Source organism: Ambystoma mexicanum, chromosome 4q (genome assembly GCF_040938575.1).
Source record: "Ambystoma mexicanum isolate Mex_15411 chromosome 4q, UKY_AmexF1_1, whole genome shotgun sequence".
NCBI lineage: Eukaryota > Metazoa > Chordata > Amphibia > Caudata > Ambystomatidae > Ambystoma > Ambystoma mexicanum.
Window position 1 is genome coordinate 1062964846 of NC_090928.1, and position 21735 is coordinate 1062986580.

Below are 21735 nucleotides of genomic sequence, written 5' to 3' on the forward strand. Positions count from 1 at the left end.
TGCAGCGGGTCCTTGTGCACCCATTTGGAATACAAGGGGCCCAAGGGTCTTCACAGCGAGGAGCACGGAGGCCGGCTGGCATCTCCCTGCGGGTCTCAGCAGCAGGGATGGGAAGCCGGTGGGTCCTGCTGTGTTGTCCCTCGTCATGGACTTTAAGAGCCCGGGCCTGCTGCAGTGAAAAATAAAAGGGCAATGAAAAGAAAAGGAACCCACATGGACCGGAGGCCCACAGTGGCCCCCAGAGGGACAAAGGATGGGGGCGTGGGCCACGTTCACCAGCCCGCAATGATAAAAGAGGACAAATTGGGAAACAGGCCCGCGGCCGCCCGAGAAAGAACAAAGGAGGGAGGGCATGGCCTAAAACGTCCCGGCCCGCAGCAATGGAAAAAAAAAAGGGAGACATGCGGCGGCCCAGGAAAAGGGAGGCAGCCACACTGCCTATTCTCCCCAACCCACCAGCATCCTTCAGGTGAGGCTCTAGGTGTTCCAAGCAGCCACATTGACCTTTTTTGTAAGCCCGCCAGCATCCTTCAGGTGAGGCTCAGGTGTTCCAAGCAGCCACATTGGCCTTTCTCGTCAGCCCACCAGCATCCATCAGGTGAGGCTGAGGGGAGGTTCCAGCCCCAGGTCAAAGTCGTGCTCGAAGAGCCCAGAAGCCAGAATACCCTGTCTTCCCCATAACAGCAAGGGGGAGGAGCAGTGGCTCACAGGATGGAAAGAGCAAAGGTGGAAGTCTGCACCCAGAGCATGGCTTATGGAGAACTGTCCTTTGCGCCCATCAGCCCTGAAGTTCCAGATATTAAAGGGGTGGCCCTGGTAAGCCTATCAGGAGGGACCAGCAGGAAAGTGGCCCCCACGTTCACCAAGCAGAGAGGACTGCATTGCTCGCCCAACAACGGGGTAGCGGCTCCCTAACGTAACGCTCGTGCGCCCTCAGTGAAAGACCAGCTAGCTGGGCAACATCGAGTCCCATGCAGTGGCGAACGCAGACTACAGCCAGGAGCAGTACCATGCGCATGCCCAGTGGAGGAAAGGCACGGACTGCCCATGCCCGGGCAGGCCCACACCAGTGCACTGTTATGAAAGATTTCATATTAGAATGTAATTTACCCTCCATGTGTCAGTTCCAAAACCTTTTGCTGCTGTTTTACACCTTGATCTATCCTTTGCCAGAGAAGCACAGCCCACAGCTGCACTCCTCTGGGCTTTCGCTCACTTCTTATGGGGAAACTGACATGCCCTTAAGAAAGTCAGTACTGGGAGACTTTGTTTCCCTTAGTCCTTTCCTCATGTTGCAGCTTTTGTGCAACATGTAACAAGAGTGCAATGTAACGTACTTTACCACACCCTTGGGTCTCTAGTCATTCCAAAGGCTGTAGAAACTCTCACTGGACTTTTTATGAACTGTGCAGATGTGTCACGGATAGGACTGATGGCAGCTATCGTTTTCTTATGTTTTTAATACTTTCTTGCTATGTTATTCGCGCTTACCGCATTTGGCACGAATAGGTGGCCTGGCTCCAAGAGGACCATGCCACGAGGTTCTTTGTCCTTTCCTTTGGCCATCTTGCTCTTCACCTTCCCCAGGTCGAGCTGACCCGTCTCAGTCCTTATTTGGTCATGCACTTTCCCGCGAAACGCAAAGCTTTAGCGGGCTTCTGCATGCCTTGTGTGTGTGCCTCCAGGATGTGGGCTGGGATGTCTGTTCCCAATACACATCCTGGGTGCCAGAAAGTCTGGAGTGTCCTGAATGCCTGGGACCACCGTGGTCTGTGATTGGTCCACGTATGGAGTGAGTGTTTGTGAGCAGAACTCCCATTGGGTCCTCTCTATTTTGGCGCAAAGCGAACTTTGGATAAGAGGAGGCCGAAAACACCACTACCATGTCAATATCCTGAGTTCACACGAACAAAGGATAAGGAGCCAAGTATCCTGCAACAAGAAGCTGAGTCGAGGAACCGCTGGTGACCCACTGGAAGGTTTGGCACCCTGAGCCCGCTGTCGTCCGGCGAGATCCCTCTGCATCTGATCGTCCTAGAAGGTCTGCGAAGACGCTTCGACCCATTGGAATAGTGGGACCAACTATTCTCGGCACATTCATCAAAACCTGCAAGTAAGCCTCTTTGGAAGTGTCCCTGGGCCAACCAGTGGGCTGACCAGCTTACGCGGGACGTTTGCTCTGTTACCACCGCGGTTTCGAGGAAGCCCTCGAAACTTGGTATACTGCTTGCTCTGTGTCCCTCACACCGAATTTCGTACACTTGGCATTCCCAGGTCTGAAGTGAGACGAGTGCGCCCGGACCGGGTTAAATGCGGTTACGGTGTTGCCCTGCTGTGGCAATGACCTGTGCAAAGTTCGATGCACTTGTGACTCCCTTGACCCTGAAGCCTGCTGCAGTGGAAATGTGCTGATTCCTCCACCCGGAGTGGAGAAATCGCCTCTGTCCCATTTGGGAATCCCCGCTGTGCTGCGGAAACTACACGGTGTCGAGACGTCCTGATTGTCGCATTCGAACCTACCAGCGAAGTGGACTGTACTGGCGAAGTCTGGGTCTGCCTGCGTCGAGGACCGGTGAGTAGTCCATACCCCAACTGGTGGCCCCTAGCCCAGGAGCCCATTTTTATGTGCAAAGTGGCCCCCAAGGGCCCCTTTCCTTACCACAGCTATTGCAAAATAGCGACTCCATCCCGCACTCTCAACCTGCCTCTGCCCTCAAGTGGAGGTCCTGCTTGAATAGTGGGGACTTGTTCTTCATCGACCTTATCCACCTTCCTGAGCTGCAAGTGACCTTTGAAGAGACCCTATTTTGTCCCTTGGCACAAGCACATGCATGCACTATTGAGCATAAGGCTCCTCTCTTCATAGGGCTTGGACTGCCTCTTAGTTAGGTGTATTCTTGATGTGGAACTGGGTCTAAAGATTACTTGCACTGCCTGTTTTCCTCCCCATCTAGGTGGTCTACACATTTCGTGCCTTTTAATCCGTTAGACCCCTCTGGTCTTGTATATATATTGTGTTGATTGTGATGTATTGGTTTACTTTAGTATTATTGTGATTCTTTGCTATGTTCTATGTTACAAAGGCCTTGTAATAAATGTGTCTATATTTTTAATATAACACCTGCCTGGAGTAATTTGTAAGTGTCCTTGCTTTGTGTGCTCATTGAGTTCTTTCAGTTACCCTCACCCCTGTTGAGACTTAGTCTTGACTGCCTGCCATAGCTACCCTGATTGGTCTGGCTTGTCCAGAGGTTACCCTGTTCCAAGAAACTAGGTTGGCCTTCTGAACCTCTGCCCCTCCAGTTCAGAGTTCAGAAATCCCTCTTAACATGCACCAAACATGTGGTCACCACCCCAGAGCCAGGTGACGGTGATTCGTAAGCGGACCGGAGGAGTAGTGGAGGGTTGCAGCTCTCGCGAGTGTTTTTGCGCACTCTGCTGCCAACAGTGTCCAGCAACACCCCGCACAGTGGGGGGAAGAGAAGGGAGTGGCCAATCATCTTGCCATCATTCCAGCACCTTGCCACAGTCAATCCCCCCAGCATCTACAGACTGAGCCGAGGTGGCCCCTGGTATCCCCAGGTGCAGCTTTACCGGTCTGTGAATCCCGAACTGTCCGGAGGAGTCTTCGATCAAAATCTAACTGGAGGCCCGCGGACCGGAACTGGCCCAGCCAAAGTATTGTGTGTAACTGTTTATTACGTTTGTGGTTTTGGGGGTCTGGGGTGCCAGCTATGAGAGATGGTGGTGCGTCAGTGGAGCAACATCCACTCACCCAGGTTAATAAAGGGTGTGCGTGTGGGTGGAGGTTCCGTTTCACCAGCTGCTCACTAACCCTGACTCCCAACCCGGGGTGACCTGGGTCCATAGGTGTGTGTAAATTAGTGGTTGGTATATGTATTATTGGGGTGTGTTGTTATTTTGTTTGGTTATGAAAAAGGAGCAGTGTTGTGTGTCACCCCTCTTGGTAGCATGGTAGCTCCCAGGATGGGTGTAATGGTCACATGGTGCGAACCATGTGACCAACATAATAAATGTGACAAGCTATTTCCGGCTCGTCAGTCCAAGGAAGAACTCGCTCTGGTGTCGTTTTTTACAGCACCATGCTGGTGCTGCACCGAGTGCATCAGGCCCAATGGCGCGGCCCTGCACTGGGACGGCGCCCCTACTGTGCAAAGCTGTCCCACATCCTGGTTCTGGCCATGTGACCACGGCTGCATGGGCAACCCCAGCCTGGGTGCCCCCAGAGCCCTGGCTGCTGTGAGATGGGTGCCTCCTGCCCACGTGGGTATCCCCGGTGATACAAAGAAAGCAGGGTGATCCCTGCTCAACATCTGCTGCGTGATCGCAGCACTGACATCCCTGTCGGGTGATCCCGACATCAGAAGTGGCCCGCTCCGGTGGTCCGGGAGCAGGCCACAACGCCTGCCACCAAACCCCGTCTTCACCCTTTCTGCCCCGTTACCCGTCCCCCCAAAACCCTTGCAATACCCAGGCGCAAGCACGAGGCGAGCCCCAAATCCACAGGCAGAATGTGTTGCGAACCACACCCCAGGCTGGCCTGGACGCCATGTTGCCTTCCTCCCCCACGCCTTCCAGTCAGTGCACCACACAGCCTGGCTGGCAGTGGCTAAACGCTATGGAAGGGCTAAATCCAGTCACAGAATAACATTGTTGAGGTGTGGTCAATGACTATTGAGATTCTTGGTTAACCGAGTAGCTTGATTTATTGTAGGTTTTAAGCACGAAAACCCTCTTCATTTGGGTTTCCTTTCCCTGTTGTATTCTTTTTTGCTTGTGAATATGTGTTAAATCAACAGAAATTGCATTATATATTAAGTTATTTTCTGTTTTTGATCATTGAGATACATGTGATGTTGATGAATAAAATTGTATATTTTTCTACAATCTGTGTGGGCTAACAATTGGTTGAATTTCTCTTTGTTAGTAACTTGTTCAATACACAGCACTTAGTTGGACCGTGGGCTATATCTGTTGTCCTCATCAAATTGGAAAGTAGGTGTGTTACCCCTGCAGCTCAATAACTGCACACCAGTGCTTGTTTAAATTTTATAGGTTACACCTATTGTTTTGGGTGTACTCTATTGGTGTAACAGTATAATATTATTCCTCATCCTACCCTTGTGTTACTGGTCAATGACTACACACAGGCAGGAAGTTGAAGTAGTGCTCTTTTATTTATGCAGCACATGCAACTCTGACTTCTCCTCTAAAGTGCACGCTCATAGTACAGTGCAGTAACTATTTACAATGATAAATGTCCTGCTGGCTTCTCCTGCATTTAAGGTGCGGGAGTGGGCCTCTGGTATGGAGGTTGCATGGGAGAGCGTTAGGCAGCCTTCCTTCCCATGGCTTGCCGTGCTCGTAATGTAATTTGCAGGAAGCCCTGCTCATATCTCGCGGGAACTCCTGCAAGACTTGACACAGGACTTCCAGGAAGTCCTTTACTCCACATACCTCCTTTTGTAGGACAAAGTTTGTCTTACTCCATCACGTAGTCGGTGTACCTTCCTGGTCTTATTTCTCTCAGTGGTCGACTGCTCTCTGTATTCTCTTCTTGCAATGTTTCACCCCTTTCACTGGTTCTCTCTTGTCTCACTTCTCTTGGGACTGGCTTCCACTTGGAATGGTGTCCCTATGTCTTCCTCCTCTTCATGTCCAGATTGTTCTCTCATGATCAGGTTCACTTTGGACAAGCTCTCCTCTTGACTTCTCTGCTCTTGTGTTGCAGGGCTGAATGTTTCTTCTGTTCTCTTTTCGTATAGCGCCACCCTCTCCAAGTTCCATCGCTTCACGTCTTGGGTGCGTCCATGGTTTGTCCCTCTCTGCACCACTCTCAATGGTCTGCTGAACTTGGACCCAGTCACGGGATCTCTATGTAACATTTTAATCTTGATCAAATCTCTTCTCGAACTGTGCTTTGTTGTGGCTTTCTCCTTTCGTCACTATATTGCCTCATGTTTTCTTTGCTCTTCTTAACTCGCCACACCAATTCTTCCATGTCCACCACCTAATCTTCTCTCACACTTGCCAACCATGGCGGGACCAGGGTGGAGGCTGCCCTGCGTCCTCTGAGAAGATGGAACAGTGATATGTTTGTGACCCCATTGGGGGTAAGGCGATGAGCAGCTATTGCTTCCTTGACTGTGCTGAGTGGGTCGAGTCTCACTGCTGTGGCTAACTGCAAGGCACCCTTAATGAACCTGTTGGTGCGCTCCACCAACCCATTTGCTTGCGAGTGATATAAGGATGCTTTGATTTGCTTGATATTGTGATCCTTCATGAATTTTTCCATTTCACTAGATACGTGTTGAACTCTGTTTACAGTGACCAGTTATCTGGGCAACCCTTTTCTCTGAAAAATGTTCTTGAGGAACTGAATCACTGTGGCTGTGGTTATGTTAGGAACAAAGTCTTCTACCCATTTGGATAAATAGTCCACTAACACTATGCCATACTTGTGTTCTTGTTTCATAAGTTCTAGCGGGCCTATGAAGTCCATGCCCAATTTTTGCCACACTTCTGGCACTGTGGGGTTTAGTGGTGCTTGCTTTACTCTAAGTCGCTTGCGCTATTCACACACTCATGACACCTCTATGTCATTATTTCTAAGTCCATTCCTGGCCACCAATATGCTTTCCGCACTCTACTTCTTGTCATGTTGTTTCCAAGATGACCGTCGTTAGCACTGCATATAATGGTTCTTCTCATTGCTATAGGTGGGATCACTTGGTCGCCTCTCATGAGCATCCCTGTTACGCTCACCTGATTCCCACGGGGGCGTCGATCTGGACTGGCCCGCTGTTGCTTCCACCAGAGTCACACGTAGAGCTGAGATGACAGACTGGACAGACCCATTTAGCTTTGTTTGTTGGACTCGTACGAATATCTTTCTGCAATGGAGAAAGGGAATCTGAGCGTTAACCCGCCTTCCCACTGCCCTTGTCTGCCCACAGAACACTCCTGAAGTTCCCTCTTAATCTCACCTGAAGATTTGGAAAGATGAGCTTTCCATCCTGCGTCGAGCGCAGGGGCGCGCGTAGACGACCAGTTACTTCACTGGCGTGGAGGAATTGGTGAGTTCCAGTATTGACTCTAAGTCCAATTGTTCGTAAGAGTTCAAAAGTCTGATCTTCACTCTACCAGATTCCTTGCAGGTTGCGGATTTAAACCACCAGAAGAGTTCCAAGTGGCAATTGGTAAGATCCTGGTAAGTCTATTGTGGTTCTCCCCTTTGGGGCCGGGGTACAGCGATGATGCAGAATTACCTGCGCCGACCCGAAATGAGGTGAGTATCCCCCTGTGGTAAATCAGGTAAGTCTTTGGGATTAGGTTGTATTGTCCTTGTTTTTTCCCCTTAGGGGCCGGGGTGCGGCGGTGATGCGGAATTGACTGCGCCGACCCAAGATGAGGTGAGTACCCCCCTGTGGTAATTAGGTAAGTCTTTGGGGGTGCTTTGTATTGCCCTTGTTTTCCCCTTAGGGGCCTGGGTGCGGCAGTGATGCAGAATTGACTACGCCGACCCGAGATGAGGTGAGTACCCCCCTATGGTAAATCAGGTAAGTCTTTGGGGATGGTTTGTATTGCCCTTGCTCACCTATCTGTTCTTGTCTCCCCCAGGTGTTGAAGAATGGCCTGGAGATGCTGGATTCGCGATGGAGTAAAGGAATGCAGACCCGGTTGGTGAGTTCAGCGCGGCACTGCGAGGTGCGTGGCAATGCACCTGGGAAGGCTTCTCTCTTCCAGATCGACGATGTGCTGGATCAAGGATTCAGGTAAGGGTTTTGTTCTGACCTCTTCTCCTTCTCCTTTTCTTGTTCCAGGTGTTCCAGGGCTGAAGCGGGCGTGGCTGAAGACTGGAGCTGCTGAAGACACAGTGAGCGTTACGCTGCAGCAAGCAGAATAACGGGAAGCACGTCTGGCTGTCCGGGTGTGGCTTAAATAGCCTTTGAAGAAGTCCCAGGTAAGTATTCTTCCACAGCCCCACCCGAGAGGAAAGGAGTCCCTGAGGTAAAGTAGTCCCTTTAAGCCTCATTTGGCTTGTGGCTTCGTGCAGCATGGTCTGCATCTGCATCAGGTAGGTATGCAGCATGGTCTGCAACAGGTAAGATTTCTGTAATGAGCCTGGCGCCTATGGCGCCAGGACTGACTTTATTCCTATGAGCCTGGCGCCATAGGCGCCAGGACTGTAGCCAAAGAGCCCCTAACTGGGGTTTTTGGGCATGCTTCAAGTGGCATGATGCCTGCTTCCGGGGTTGCTGGTCCTGGTCTGGCTTTCCGGAGGCAGGCATCGTGACAGCACTCCCCCTCAAGGCCCCTCCTAAAGCTGTTCTCCCTCTCGGCCTTGATTTGTCTGGAAATTCTTGGTGGAAGCTTTTTACTAATTGAGGTGCATGCACATGGTCACTAGGCTCCCAAAATCTTTCTTGTGGACCATAACCTTTCCAATCAATGAGATAGAAGAGTTTTGATCTCACCCTTTTAGAGTCCAAAATATTCTTGACTTCAAATTTGGGTTCCCCGTCTATGAGGATAGGTTCAGGTGGGGTGGTTAGTCTAGTTCCTGGTTGCACAGGCTTCAAAAGAGACACGTGAAAAACAGGATGAACACGCATATGACCAGGCAGGTCCAACTTGAAGGCCACTGGGTTAATTATAGCCTTAATAGAATAAGATCCCAAGTACCTGGGGTTAAAAGTCTGTGTTCCCTTGAGTGGTAAGTACTTGGTGGCTAACCATACTTGGTCCCCTACTTGTTATTGTGGTGCTTCACTCCTGTGTTGATCAGCATCCTTCTTGTATTTATCCTTAGCCTTTTGTAAATGTGCAGTGCCTCTTTAAAGGCTTGTGTGATAACAGCGTGGAGATGGTCCACCACAGGCATCTCTAAATGCTGGGGAGAATCTAAGTCTGAGGTTCGAGGATGGTGACCATATATGGTAAAAAAAAAGGCTTTGTTTAGTTCCTGATTGTACAGAATTATTGTATGCATACTCGGCGATCCAAAGAATGTCTTTCCAATCCTCCTCAGATTGATGTAGCATACAACGTAGGTATTGCTCAAGAGTCTGGTTGGTTCTCTCTGTTTGACCGTCGGTCTGGGGATGGTGGCTGGTTGAAAGCCTAACATCAATTTGTGCCAGCTGGCAACACTTCCTCCAAAAATGTGAAATAAATTGACTTCCCCGGTCTGAAATTAACACGGAAGGAAAGCCATGTAGACGGACAACATTTTCAAGGAACTCCTTGGCCAGGATTGAAGCTGAAGGTATTCCTTTTAAAGGAATGAAATGGGCCATTTTAGAAAAAAGATCTACAATAACTAGAATGGTGTTATAACCTTTGCACGGGGGTAAATCCGTGATAAAGTCTAATGACAAGGTATGCCAAGGAGTAGGTGGTATGTCTAACGGTTGTAATAATCCAGCAGGTTTTTTCTTTTCCCCTTTATTTTGAGCGCAAATGCCACAAGACATGACAAACAACTTGACATCTTTTCGCCAGGTGGGCCACCAAAACTGTTTCTTGATTTTGGCTTCAGTTTTAGCAATGCCAGGATGTCCTTCCATCAAGGTGCCGTGGTAATGAGAAATGACAAGTTTCTGTAGTTCCTCTAGTGGCAAAAATAGCCGGCCTTGGTAATAAGGTAGATTGTTGGTGACAGAATACCCTGGGCCTTTCCTTGCCCAGCCCTGTAAGGCATCGGAATCAAAGAGTTGATGGACCTTTTCTTGAATGTCCTCCAGAGAGTGTATGGATGTCAGCCCAAGGATCCTCTGTTCAGGAATTATGGGTACAGGTTCTAAAGCTCTTTATGTTTCTCCCATTCCAATTCGGGACAGGGCGTCAGCTTTTCAATTTTTACAACCTGGTCGATAGGTTATTACAAAATCAAACTCGGCGAAGAACAATGCCCAACGGAGTTGGCGTGAAGATTGGGCCTTGGCTACCTTTAGGTATTGTAAGTTGCGGTGATCAGTGATGACCGTAATGGTATGCCTGGCGCCCAGCAGATAGTGCCGCCAAGCCTTGAAGGCGGACTTGATGGCCAACAGTTCCTTGTCGGTTATAGCATAATTTAATTCGGGAGCCGAAAACTTTCTTGACCAAAACACCACTGGGTGCAGCTGGTTAGTTTCGGGATCCTTTTGGGAGAGCACTGCTCCCATAGCTGAACTGGATGCATCTGTTTCCACTATGTAGGGAAGCTCTGGGCGTGGGTGTCGTAACACAGGAGCGGACGTGAATTTCTTTTTTAACTCTTGGAAGGCGTTCTCGGCTTCTTCTGTCCATGTAAAGCGTTTATTCTTTCGCAATAGTGTTGTAATGGGATGTACAATGTGTGAGAAGTCCGGGATAAACCTGCGGTAGAAATTGGCAAAGCCGAGCATGCTTTGAACTCCTTTGACTGAGCTTGGCGAAGGCCAATTAAGAATTGCGTCCACATTCCGTGTATCCATCCGGATTCCTTTCGGGGTCAGAATAAATCCAAGAAACTCTACTTCCGTAGTGTGAAAGATGCACTTTTCCAGTTTAGCGTATAACTTATACTGGCGTAACTTTTCTAGGACTGCTCAGACGTGCTTTACATGATTGGATTCCGATAGGGAGTATACTAAGATATCGTCGATGTAAACGACTACACAAACATCGATGAGCTCTCGGAAGACATCGTTCATGAAGAACTGGAAGGCTGCTGGTGCGTTACACAGACCGAAAGGTATCCACTGGTACTCAAATAATCCGTACTTGGTGCGAAAAGCAGTCTTCCATTCGTCACCCTCTTTGACGCGTACCAGATGATATGCCCCCCGAAGGTCTAGTTTTGTGTATATACAAGCATTCTTTACCTGGTCTAGTAGTTCAGGGATCAAAGGCAATGGGTACCGATTCTTGATAGTTATCTGATTCAGCGCGCGTTGGCACGAAGAACAAAGCGGAAGATGCAGGGGACTTGGACGGGCGGATGAAGCCATTAGCAAGATACTGGTCTAGGTACTGGCGCAAGTGGAGATTTTCAGGTTCTTTGAGGGCATAGATTCTGCTGCAAGGTGGTTGTGCTCCTGGTATGAGATCTATTTGACAATCATACGATCTGTGCGGTGGTAAGGTGTTTGCCTGCTCCTTTTGAAAGACATCCTGAAAGTCTTGGTATTCAGCAGGTAATTGTATGGCAGCTGGGATTATTGGGGCCAATACTGAATTTAGAGTTCTCTTTGGGTAACAGGTGTTAGCACATTCTGGGAAGGTTAGTCTCTTCTCTTGCCAATCAATACAGGGATTGTGTTTTTCCAACCAAGGGATTCCCAGTATCAGTTGAAACTGTGGAGCCTTGATTAAATCAAACACCATAACCTCTCGGTGTCCATCCTGACCCAGCAAAGTCATCTCTGCAGTGGAATGAGTTACGGGCCCAGAGGCAATTTCAGTTCCATCAACAGTGGTGACGACATCGGTAGTGGTCTTTCGGGTGAGAGGTAGATTCATCCTGGAAGCCAATCCGTAGTCCAAATAGTTTCCTATGGCTCCACTATCTACGTACGCCTTTACCACGTGCATGCGTGATGGCTGCTCTGGATCTATAAGGACCATGGGTATGGTGAAATGCGAGGTCAGAGTGTCCTTCTTTAAGCTTGGCAAGCTGACCTCTACGCTTGCCGAGCGTGATCATTTCCCGAGTCAGGTTTCAAGTGGTTTTCGTCTGCTGCTCCTATAGTTTTCTTGGGTGGTTTTGCAGGGCAGTTCCGAAGGAAATGACCAGTAGCTCAGCAATATAGACATAATTGCTGTTGCCGTCTTCTTTCCCTTTCCTTCTGGGTTAAGGGTCCTCTAACCCCCCCGATTTGCATGGGTTCTGAGGCATCTACCCCCTTCGAGGGTACGTAGGTTTTAACCAAGACCTTGTTTTCAAACTTGGTTCGATCAGCCTTTCTGGTTTGAAGTCTGTGATGTAACTGGACCACAAAATCTATATATTCAGCACAGTCTAAAGGCGGGTTCTCGCCTTGGGCTAAAATATCCTTGAGTTCTCCCCGAAGCCCTCGATGGAATAATGTAATTCGCTTGGCTTCAGGCCATTCGGTCTCCACAACCAATCTATTGAAAGTTGCAATGTAAGATAAAAGATCCTGATTACCTTGCCGTAAGGATAAAAGTTCGTTATCCAAACCTGTCCTTGGGAATGTCGGGTGAACAGTCTTTCCATGCTAGTTCGAAAACCTTGGAAGTCTCGAAGAATCGGGTCATCCTGATTTACTAGTGGAATGGACCAGTCCGCTGCACTGCCGCTGAGATATGACAGTACAAAAGCTACCTTGGCTTGATCGTTTGGGAAAGCTCCAGGTCTACATAAAAAGTGTAAGCGACATTGATTCATGAATATAGCAAACCTTTTAGGGTCTCCGGCAAAGCGTTCAGGTGGAGCCAAGGGAACGGCTCCAGGAAGGTTAATCTGCACCGGGTTACTCGGTGGCACCGGAGCTGGGCTGGCCCCGAGTCCAGGTAGATGTGTTTGTCCAGCCTGGCTTTGTAATAGCTGTCTGGCCAAATCATCAGTTTGTTCTTTTGATACTATCAATTCCCTCCTGAGGGCATTGGTTTCCTGGCGGGCGGAATGCACTTCGGCCCTTAGTTCCCCTAATAATTGGGCCAACTGATCGGTTTCCGAGGTCTCCATGACGCCCAGGTGGGTATTTGTGGGTAGGCTTCGCGTTCTGTTACGCTCACCTGATTCCCACGGGGGCGTCGATCTGGACTGGCCCACTGTTGCTTCCACCAGAGTCACACGTAGAGCCGAGATGACAGACTGGACAGACCCACTTAGTTTCGTTTGTTGGACTCGTACGAATATCTTTCTGCAATGGAGAAAGGGAATTAACCTCCCATAATCTGAGCATTAACCCGCCTTCCCACTCCCCTTGTCTGCCCACAGAACACTCCTGAAGTTCCCTCTTAATCTCACCTGAAGATTTGGAAAGATGAGCTCTCCATCCTGCGTCGAGCGCAGGGGCGCGTAGACGACCAGTTACTTCACTGGCGTGGAGGAATTGGTGAGTTCCAGTATTGACTCTAAGTCCAATTGTTCGTAAGAGTTCAAAAGTCTGATCTTCACTCTACCAGATTCCTTGCAGGTTGCGGATTTAAACCACCAGAAGAGTTCCAAGTGGCAATTGGTAAGATCCTGGTAAGTCTATTGTGGTTCTCCCCTTTGGGGCCGGGGTACAGCGGTGATGCAGAATTAACTGCGCCGACCCGAAATGAGGTGAGTACCCCCCTGTGGTAAATCAGGTAAGTCTTTGGGGTTAGGTTGTATTGTCCTTGTTTTTTCCCCTTAGGGGCCGGGGTGCGGCGGTGATGCGGAATTGACTACGCCGACCCGAGATGAGGTGAGTACCCCCCTGTGGTAATCAGGTAAGTCTTTGGGGGTGCTTTGTATTGTCCTTGTTTTCCCCTTAGGGGCCGGGGTGCGGCAGTGATGCAGAATTGACTATGCCGACCCGAGATGAGGTGAGTACCCCCCTATGGTAAATCAGGTAAGTCTTTGGGGATGGTTTGTATTGCCCTTGCTCACCTATCCGTTCTTGTCTCCCCCAGGTGTTGAAGAATGGCCTGGAGAAGCTGTAGTCGCGATGGAGTAAAGGAATGCAGCCCCGGTTGGTGAGTTCAGCGCAGCGCTGCGAGGTGCGTGGCAATGCACCTGGGAAGGCTTCTCTCTTCCAGATCGACGATGTGCTGGATCAAGGATTCAGGTAAGGGTTTTGTTCTGACCTCTTCTCCTCCTTTTCTTGTTCCAGGTGTTCCAGGGCTGAAGCGGGCGTGGCTGAAGACTGGAGCTGCTGAAGACACGGTGAGCGTTACGCTGCAGCAAGCAAAATAACGCGAAGCACGTGTGGCTGTCCGGGTGTGGCTTAAATAGCCTTGGAAGAAGTCCCAGGTAAGTATTCTTCCACAGCCCCACCCGAGAGGAAAGGAGTCCCTGAGGTAAAGTAATCCCTTTAAGCCTCATTTGGCCTGTGGCTTCGTGCAGCATGGTCTGCATCTGCATCAGGTAGGTATGCAGCATGGTCTGCAACAGGTAAGATTTCTGTAATGAGCCTGGCGCCCATGGCGCCAGGACTGACTTTATTCTTATGAGCCTGGCGCCATAGGCACCAGGACTGTAGCCAAAGAGCCCCTAACTGGGGTTTTTGAGAATGCTTCAAGTGGCATGATGCCTGCTTCCGGGGTTGCTGGGCCTGGTCTGGCTTTCCGGGGGCAGGCATCGTGACAGCACTCCCCCTCAAGGCCCCTCCTAAAGCTGTTCTCCCTCTCAGCCTTGGTTTGTCTGGAAATTCTTGGTGGAACCTTTTCACTAATTGAGGTGCATGCACATGGTCACTAGGCTCCCAAGATCTTTCTTGTGGACCATAACCTTTCCAATCAATGAGATAGAAGAGTTTTGATCTCACCCTTTTAGAGTCCAAAATATTCTTGACTTCGAATTCGGGTTCCCCGTCTATGAGGATAGGTTCAGGTGGGGTGGTTAGTCTAGTTCCTGGTTGCACAGGCTTCAAAAGAGACACGTGAAAAACAGGATGAACACGCATATGACCAGGCAGATCCAACTTGACGGCCATTGGGTTAATTATAGCCTTAATAGAATAAGGTCCCAAGTACCTGGGGTTAAAAGTCTGTGTTCCCTTGAGTGGTAAGTACTTGGTGGCTAACCATACTTGGTCCCCTACTTGGTATTGCGGTGCTTCACTCCTGTGTTGATCAGCATCCTTCTTGTATTTATCCTTAGCCTTTTGTAAATGTGCAGTCGCCTCTTTAAAGGCTTGTGTGATAACAGCGTGGAGATGATCCACCACAGGCATCTCTAAATGCTGGGGAGAATCTAAGTCTGAGGTTCGAGGATGGTGACCATATATGGTAAAAAAAGGGCTTTGTTTAGTTCCTGAGTGTACAGAATTATTGTATGCATACTCGGCGATCCAAAGAATGTCTTTCCAATCCGCCTCAGATTGATGTAGCATACAACGTAGGTATTGCTCAAGAGTCTGGTTGGTTCTCTCTGTTTGACCGTCGGTCTGGGGATGGTGGCTGGTTGAAAGCCTAACATCAATTTGTGCCAGCTGGCAGCACTTCCTCCAAAAATGTGAAATAAATTGACTTCCCCGGTCTGAAATTAACACGGAAGGAAAGCCATGTAGACGGACAACATTTTCAAGGAACTCCTTGGCCAGGATTAAAGCTGAAGGTATTCCTTTTAAAGGAGTGAAATGGGCCATTTTAGAAAAAAGATCTACAATAACTAGAATGGTGTTATAACCTTTGCACGGGGGTAAATCTGTGATAAAGTCTAATGACAAGGTATGCCAAGGAGTAGGTGGTATGTCTAACGGTTGTAATAATCCAGCGGGTTTTTTCTTTTCCCCTTTATTTTGAGCGCAAATGCCACAAGACATGACAAACAACTTGACATCTTTTCGCCAGGTGGGCCACCAAAACTGTTTCTTGATTTTGGCTTCAGTTTTAGCAATGCCAGGATGTCCTTCTATCAAGGTGTCGTGGTAATGAGAAATGACAAGTTTCTGTAGTTCCTCTAGTGGCAAAAATAGCCGGCCTTGGTAATAAGGTAGATTGTTGGTGACAGAATACTCTGGGCCTTTCCTTGCCCAGCCCTGTAAGGCATCGGAATCAAAGAGTTGATGGACCTTTTCTTGAATGTCCTCCAGAGAGTGTATGGATGTCAGCCCAAGGATCCTCTGTTCAGGAATTATGGGTACAGGTTCTAAAGCTCTTTCTGTTTCTCCCATTCCTATTCGGGACAGGGCGTCAGCTTTTCAATTTTTACAACCTGGTCGATAGGTTATTATAAAATCAAACTCGGCGAAGAACAATGCCCAACGGAGTTGGCGTGAAGATTGGGCCTTGGCTACCTTTAGGTATTGTAAGTTGCGGTGATCAGTGATGACCGTAATGGTATGCCTGGCGCCCAGCAGATAGTGCCGCCAAGCCTTGAAGGCGGACTTGATGGCCAACAGTTCCTTGTCGGTTATAGCATAATTTAATTCGGGAGCCGAAAACTTTCTTGACCAAAACGCCACTGGGTGCAGCTGGTTAGTTTCGGGATCCTTTTGGGAGAGCACTGCTCCCATAGCTGAACTGGATGCATCTGTTTCCACTATGTAGGGAAGCTCTGGGCGTGGGTGTCGTAATACAGGAGCGACGTGAATTTCTTTTTTAACTCTTGGAAGGCGTTCTCGGCTTCTTCTGTCCATGTAAAGCGTTTATTCTTTCGCAATAGTGTTGTAATGGGATGTATAATGTGTGAGAAGTCCGGGATAAACCTGCGGTAGAAATTGGCAAAGTCGAGCATGCTTTGAACTCCTTTGACTGAGCTTGGAGAAGGCCAATTAAGAATTGCGTCCACCTTCCGTGTATCCATCCGGATTCCTTTCGGGGTCAGAATAAATCCAAGAAACTCTACTTCCGTTGTGTGAAAGATGCACTTTTCCAGTTTAGCGTATAACTTATACTGGCGTAACTTTTCTAGGACTGCTCGGACGTGCTTTACATGATTGGATTCCGATAGGGAGTATACTAAGATATCGTCGATGTAAACGACTACACAAACATCGATGAGCTCTCGGAAGACATCGTTCATGAAGAACTGGAAGGCTGCTGGTGCGTTACACAGACCGAAAGGCATCACCTGGTACTCAAATAATCCGTACTTGGTGCGAAAAGCAGTCTTCCATTCGTCACCCTCTTTGACGCGTACCAGATGATATGCCCCCCCGAAGGTCTAGTTTTGTGTATATACAAGCATTCTTTACCTGGTCTAGTAGTTCAGGGATCAAAGGCAATGGGTACCGATTCTTGATAGTTATCTGATTCAGTGCGCGGTAGTCAATGCATGTTCTAAGGTCGCCTCCCTTTTTTGGCACAAAGAACAAAGCGGAAGATGCAGGGGACTTGGACGGGCGGATGAAGCCATTAGCAAGATACTGGTCTAGGTACTGGCGCAAGTGGAGATTTTCAGGTTCCGTGAGGGCATAGATTCTGCTGCAAGGTGGTTGTGCTCCTGGTATGAGATCTATTTGACAATCATACGATCTGTGCGGTGGTAAGGTGTTTGCCTGCTCCTTTTGAAAGACGTCCTGAAAGTCTTGGTATTCAGCAGGTAATTGTATGGCAGCTGGGATTATTGGGGCCAATACTGAATTTAGAGTTCTCTTTGGGTAACAGGTGTTAGCACATTCTGGGAAGGTTAGTCTCTTCTCTTGCCAATCAATACAGGGATTGTGTTTTTCCAACCAAGGGATTCCCAGTATCAGTTGAAACTGTGGAGCCTTGATTAAATCAAACACCATAACCTCTCGGTGTCCATCCTGATCCAGCAAAGTCATCTCTGCAGTGGAATGAGTTACGGGCCCAGAGGCAATTTCATTTCCATCAACAGTGGTGACGACATCGGTAGTGGTCTTTCGGGTGAGAGGTAGATTCATCCTGGAAGCCAATCCGTAGTCCAAATAGTTTCCTATGGCTCCACTATCTACGTACGCCTTTACCGCGTGCATGCATGATGGCTGCTCTGGATCTATAAGGACCATGGGTATGGTGAAATGCGAGGTCAGAGTGTCCTTCTTTAAGCTCGGCAAGCTGACCTCTACGCTTGGCGGGCGTGATCGTTTCCCGAGTCAGGTTTCAAGTGGTTTTCGTCTGCTGCTCCTATAGTTTTCTTGGGTGGTTTTACAGGGCAGTTCCGAAGGAAATGACCAGTAGCTCCGCAATATAGACATAATTGCTGTTGCCGTCTTCTTTCCCTTTCCTTCTGGGTTAAGGGTCCTCTAACCCCCCCGATTTGCATGGGTTCTGAGGCATCTACCCCCTTCGAGGGTACGTAGGTTTTAACCAAGACCTTGTTTTCAAACTTGGTTCGATCAGCCTTTCTGGTTTGAAGTCTGTGATCTAACTGGACCACAAAATCTATATATTCAGCACAGTCTAAAGGCGGGTTCACGACTTGGGCTAAAATATCCTTGAGTTCTCCCCTAAGCCCTCGATGGAATAATGTAATTCGCTTGGCTTCAGGCCATTCGGTCTCCACAACCAATCTATTGAAAGTTGCAATGTAAGATAAAAGATCCTGATTACCTTGCCGTAAGGATAAAAGTTCATTATCCAAAGCCTGTCCTTGGGAATGTCGGGAGAACAGTCTTTCCATGCTAGTTCGAAAACCTTGGAAATCTCGAAGAATCGGTCATCCTGATTTACTAGTGGAATGGACCAGTCCGCTGCACTGCCGCTGAGATATGACAGTACAAAAGCTACCTTGGCTTGATCGTTTGGGAAAGCTCCAGGTCTACATAAAAAGTGTAAGCGACATTGATTCATGAATATAGCAAACCTTTTAGGGTCTCCGGCAAAGCGTTCAGGCGGAGCCAAGGGAACGGCTCCAGGAAGGTTTATCTGCACCGGGTTACTCGGTGGCACCGGAGCTGGGCTGGCCCCGAGTCCAGGTAGATGTGTTTGTCCAGCCTGGCTTTGTAATAGCTGTCTGGCCAAATCATCAGTTCGTTCTTTTGATATCAATTCCCTCCTGAAGGCATTGGTTTCCTGGCGGGCGGAATGCACTTCGGCCCTTAGTTCCCCTAATAATTGGGCCAACTGATCGGTTTCCGAGGTCTCCATGACGCCCAGGTGGGTATTTGTGGGTAGGCTTCGCGTTCTGTTACGCTCACCTGATTCCCACGGGGGCGTCGATCTGGACTGGCCCGCTGTTGCTTCCACCAGAGTCACACGTAGAGCCGAGATGACAGACTGGACAGACCCACTTAGCTTCGTTTGTTGGACTCGTGCGAATATCTTTCTGCAATGGAGAAAGGGAATTAACCTCCCATAATCTGAGCGTTAACCTGCCTTCCCACTCCCCTTGTCTGCCCACAGAACACTCCTGAAGTTCCTTCTTAATCTCACCTGAAGATTTGGAAAGATGAGCTCTCCATCCTGCGTCGAGCGCAGGGGCGCGTAGACGACCAGTTACTTCACTGGCGTGGAGGAATTGGTGAGTTCCAGTATTGACTCTAAGTCCAATTGTTCGTAAGAGTTCAAAAGTCTGATCTTCACTCTACCAGATTCCTTGCAGGTTGCGGATTTAAACCACCAGAAGAGTTCCAAGTGGCAATTGGTAAGATCCTGGTAAGTCTATTGTGGTTCTCCCCTTTGGGGCCGGGGTACAGCGATGATGCAGAATTAACTGCGCCGACCCGAAATGAGGTGAGTACCCCCCTGTGGTAAATCAGGTAAGTCTTTGGGGTTAGGTTGTATTGTCCTTGTTTTTTCCCCTTAGGGGCCGGGGTGCGGTGGTGATGCGGATTTGACTGTGCCGACCCGAGATGAGGTGAGTACCCCCCTGTGGTAATCAGGTAAGTCTTTGGGGGTGCTTTGTATTGTCCTTGTTTTCCCCTTAGGGGCCGGGGCGCGGCAGTGATGCAGAATTGACTACGCCGACCGGAGATGAGGTGAGTACCCCCCTATGGTAAATCAGGTAAGTCTTTGGGGATGGTTTGTATTGCCCTTGCTCACCTATCTGTTCTTGTCTCCCCCAGGTGTTGAAGAATGGCCTGGAGATGCTGGATTCGCGATGGAGTAAAGGAATGCAGCCCCGGTTGGTGAGTTCAGCGCGGCGCTGCGAGGTGCGTGGCAATGCACCTGGGAAGGCTTCTCTCTTCCAGATCGACGATGTGCTGGATCAAGGATTCAGGTAAGGGTTTTGTTCTGACCTCTTCTCCTTCTCCTTTTCTTGTTCCAGGTGTTCCAGGGCTGAAGCGGGCGTGGCTGAAGACTGGAGCTGCTGAAGACACGGTGAGCGTTACGCTGCAGCAAGCAGAATAACGCGAAGCATGTGTGGCTGTCCGGGTGTGGCTTAAATAGCCTTGGAAGAAGTCCCAGGTAAGTATTCTTCCACAGCCCCACCCGAGAGGAAAGGAGTCCCTGAGGTAAAGTAGTCCCTTTAAGCCTCATTTGGCTTGTGGCTTCGTGCAGCATGGTCTGCATCTGCATCGGGTAGGTATGCAGCATGGTCTGCAACAGGTAAGATTTCTGTAATGAGCCTGGCGCCCATGGCGCCAGGACTGACTTTATTCTTATGAGCCTGGCGCCATAGGCGCCAGGACTGTAGCCAAAGAGCCCCTAACTGGGGTTTTTGGGCATGCTTCAAGTGGCATGATGCCTGCTTCCGGGGTTGCTGGGCCTGGTCTGGCTTTCCAGGGGCAGGCATCGTGACAGCTCGTGACAATCCCCTTGCTTTCGAAGATTTCATCTGCCACTTTCCAATAGGGACGCAACCCCTCTGGAATGGACCTCTCATCGGCCACTCTTTTCGGACCCATTCTGTGATTTTTGTTGTGGTATATTCTTGCAGTTTAACTGCGATGGGACCAAGGCGAGGTGTCGCTGTGCGAGTCCCTCCCGGCTCAGTAGGTGATCTGGGGATTTGTGGTCGGTAACCAGCAAAACTGTTGTACCCCAGACGTATGTGCGAAAGTAATCCACAGCCCATGCTAACATCTTCTTTTCAATGGTGGAGTAATTTTTTTCTGCTTGCGGCATCGTCTTGCATGTGAAAGAAACAATATGTTCATCATCACCTTTCCTTTGGGTAAGGGTTGCCCCTATACAATACGCGCTGGCATCCGTGGTGATCATGATTTCCATTGAGGTTTGATGGGCTGTAGACGGGGAGGATGCATTATGCCCTCTTTGACTTCTTCAAATGACTTTGCTTGCTATGCTTTCCACTGGTACTCTGCACCTTTCTTGAGTAATTCTCTCATTGACCGGTAGTCTCCGAAAGATTTGGCACAAACTTTGCATAGTATTCGGATAGTCCTAAAAATTATCTCAGCTCTTCTTGGCTGGTTGGGGGAGCCACTTTTACAATGGCTTGCAGTAAATGCTTCATGGGGATAATGCCTGCCTTGGATATGGTGTATCCCAGATATTCTACTTCGTCCGCCTACAGTACACATTTGTTATAGCGTAGCCACACTCTTGCTTCTTGTAGTTTTGCCAACACTTTGCGGTGAGCTGTATCATGTGTCTCTTTATTCTCCGTGTAGATGAATATGTCATCTTGAAAGTATGAGACATTTCCAATCTGAGTCGAGGAACCGCTGGTGACCCGCTGGAAGGTTTGGCACCCTGAGCCTGCTGTCGTCCGGCGAGATCCCTCTGCATCTGATGGTCCTAGAAGGTCATGCGAAGACGCTTCGACCCATTGGAATAGTGGGACCAACTATTCTTGGCACCTTCATCAAACCCTGCAAGTAAGCCTCTTTGGAAGTGTCCCTGGGCCAACCAGTGGGCTGACCAGCTTACGCGGGACGTTTGCTCTGTTAACACCGCGGTTTCGAGGAAGCCCTCGAAACATGGTATACTGCTTGCTCTGTGTCCACAGCACCCTCACACTGATTTTCGTACACTTGGCATTCCCAGGTCTGAAGTGAGACGAGTGCGCCCGGACCGGGTTAAATGCAGTTACTGTGTTGCCCTGCTCTGGCACAGGGCTCCCCAGAATCGAGAAGTATATTGACTGCCCCGATCAGAAATATTCTTATCGGGTAGTCCATGTAACCTGAAGATATCCTTAAGAAACACCTCTGCCATTTCAGAAGCAGACGGCACGCCTGGGAGCGGAGAGAAGTGAGCAAGTTTGTAAAAGGAATC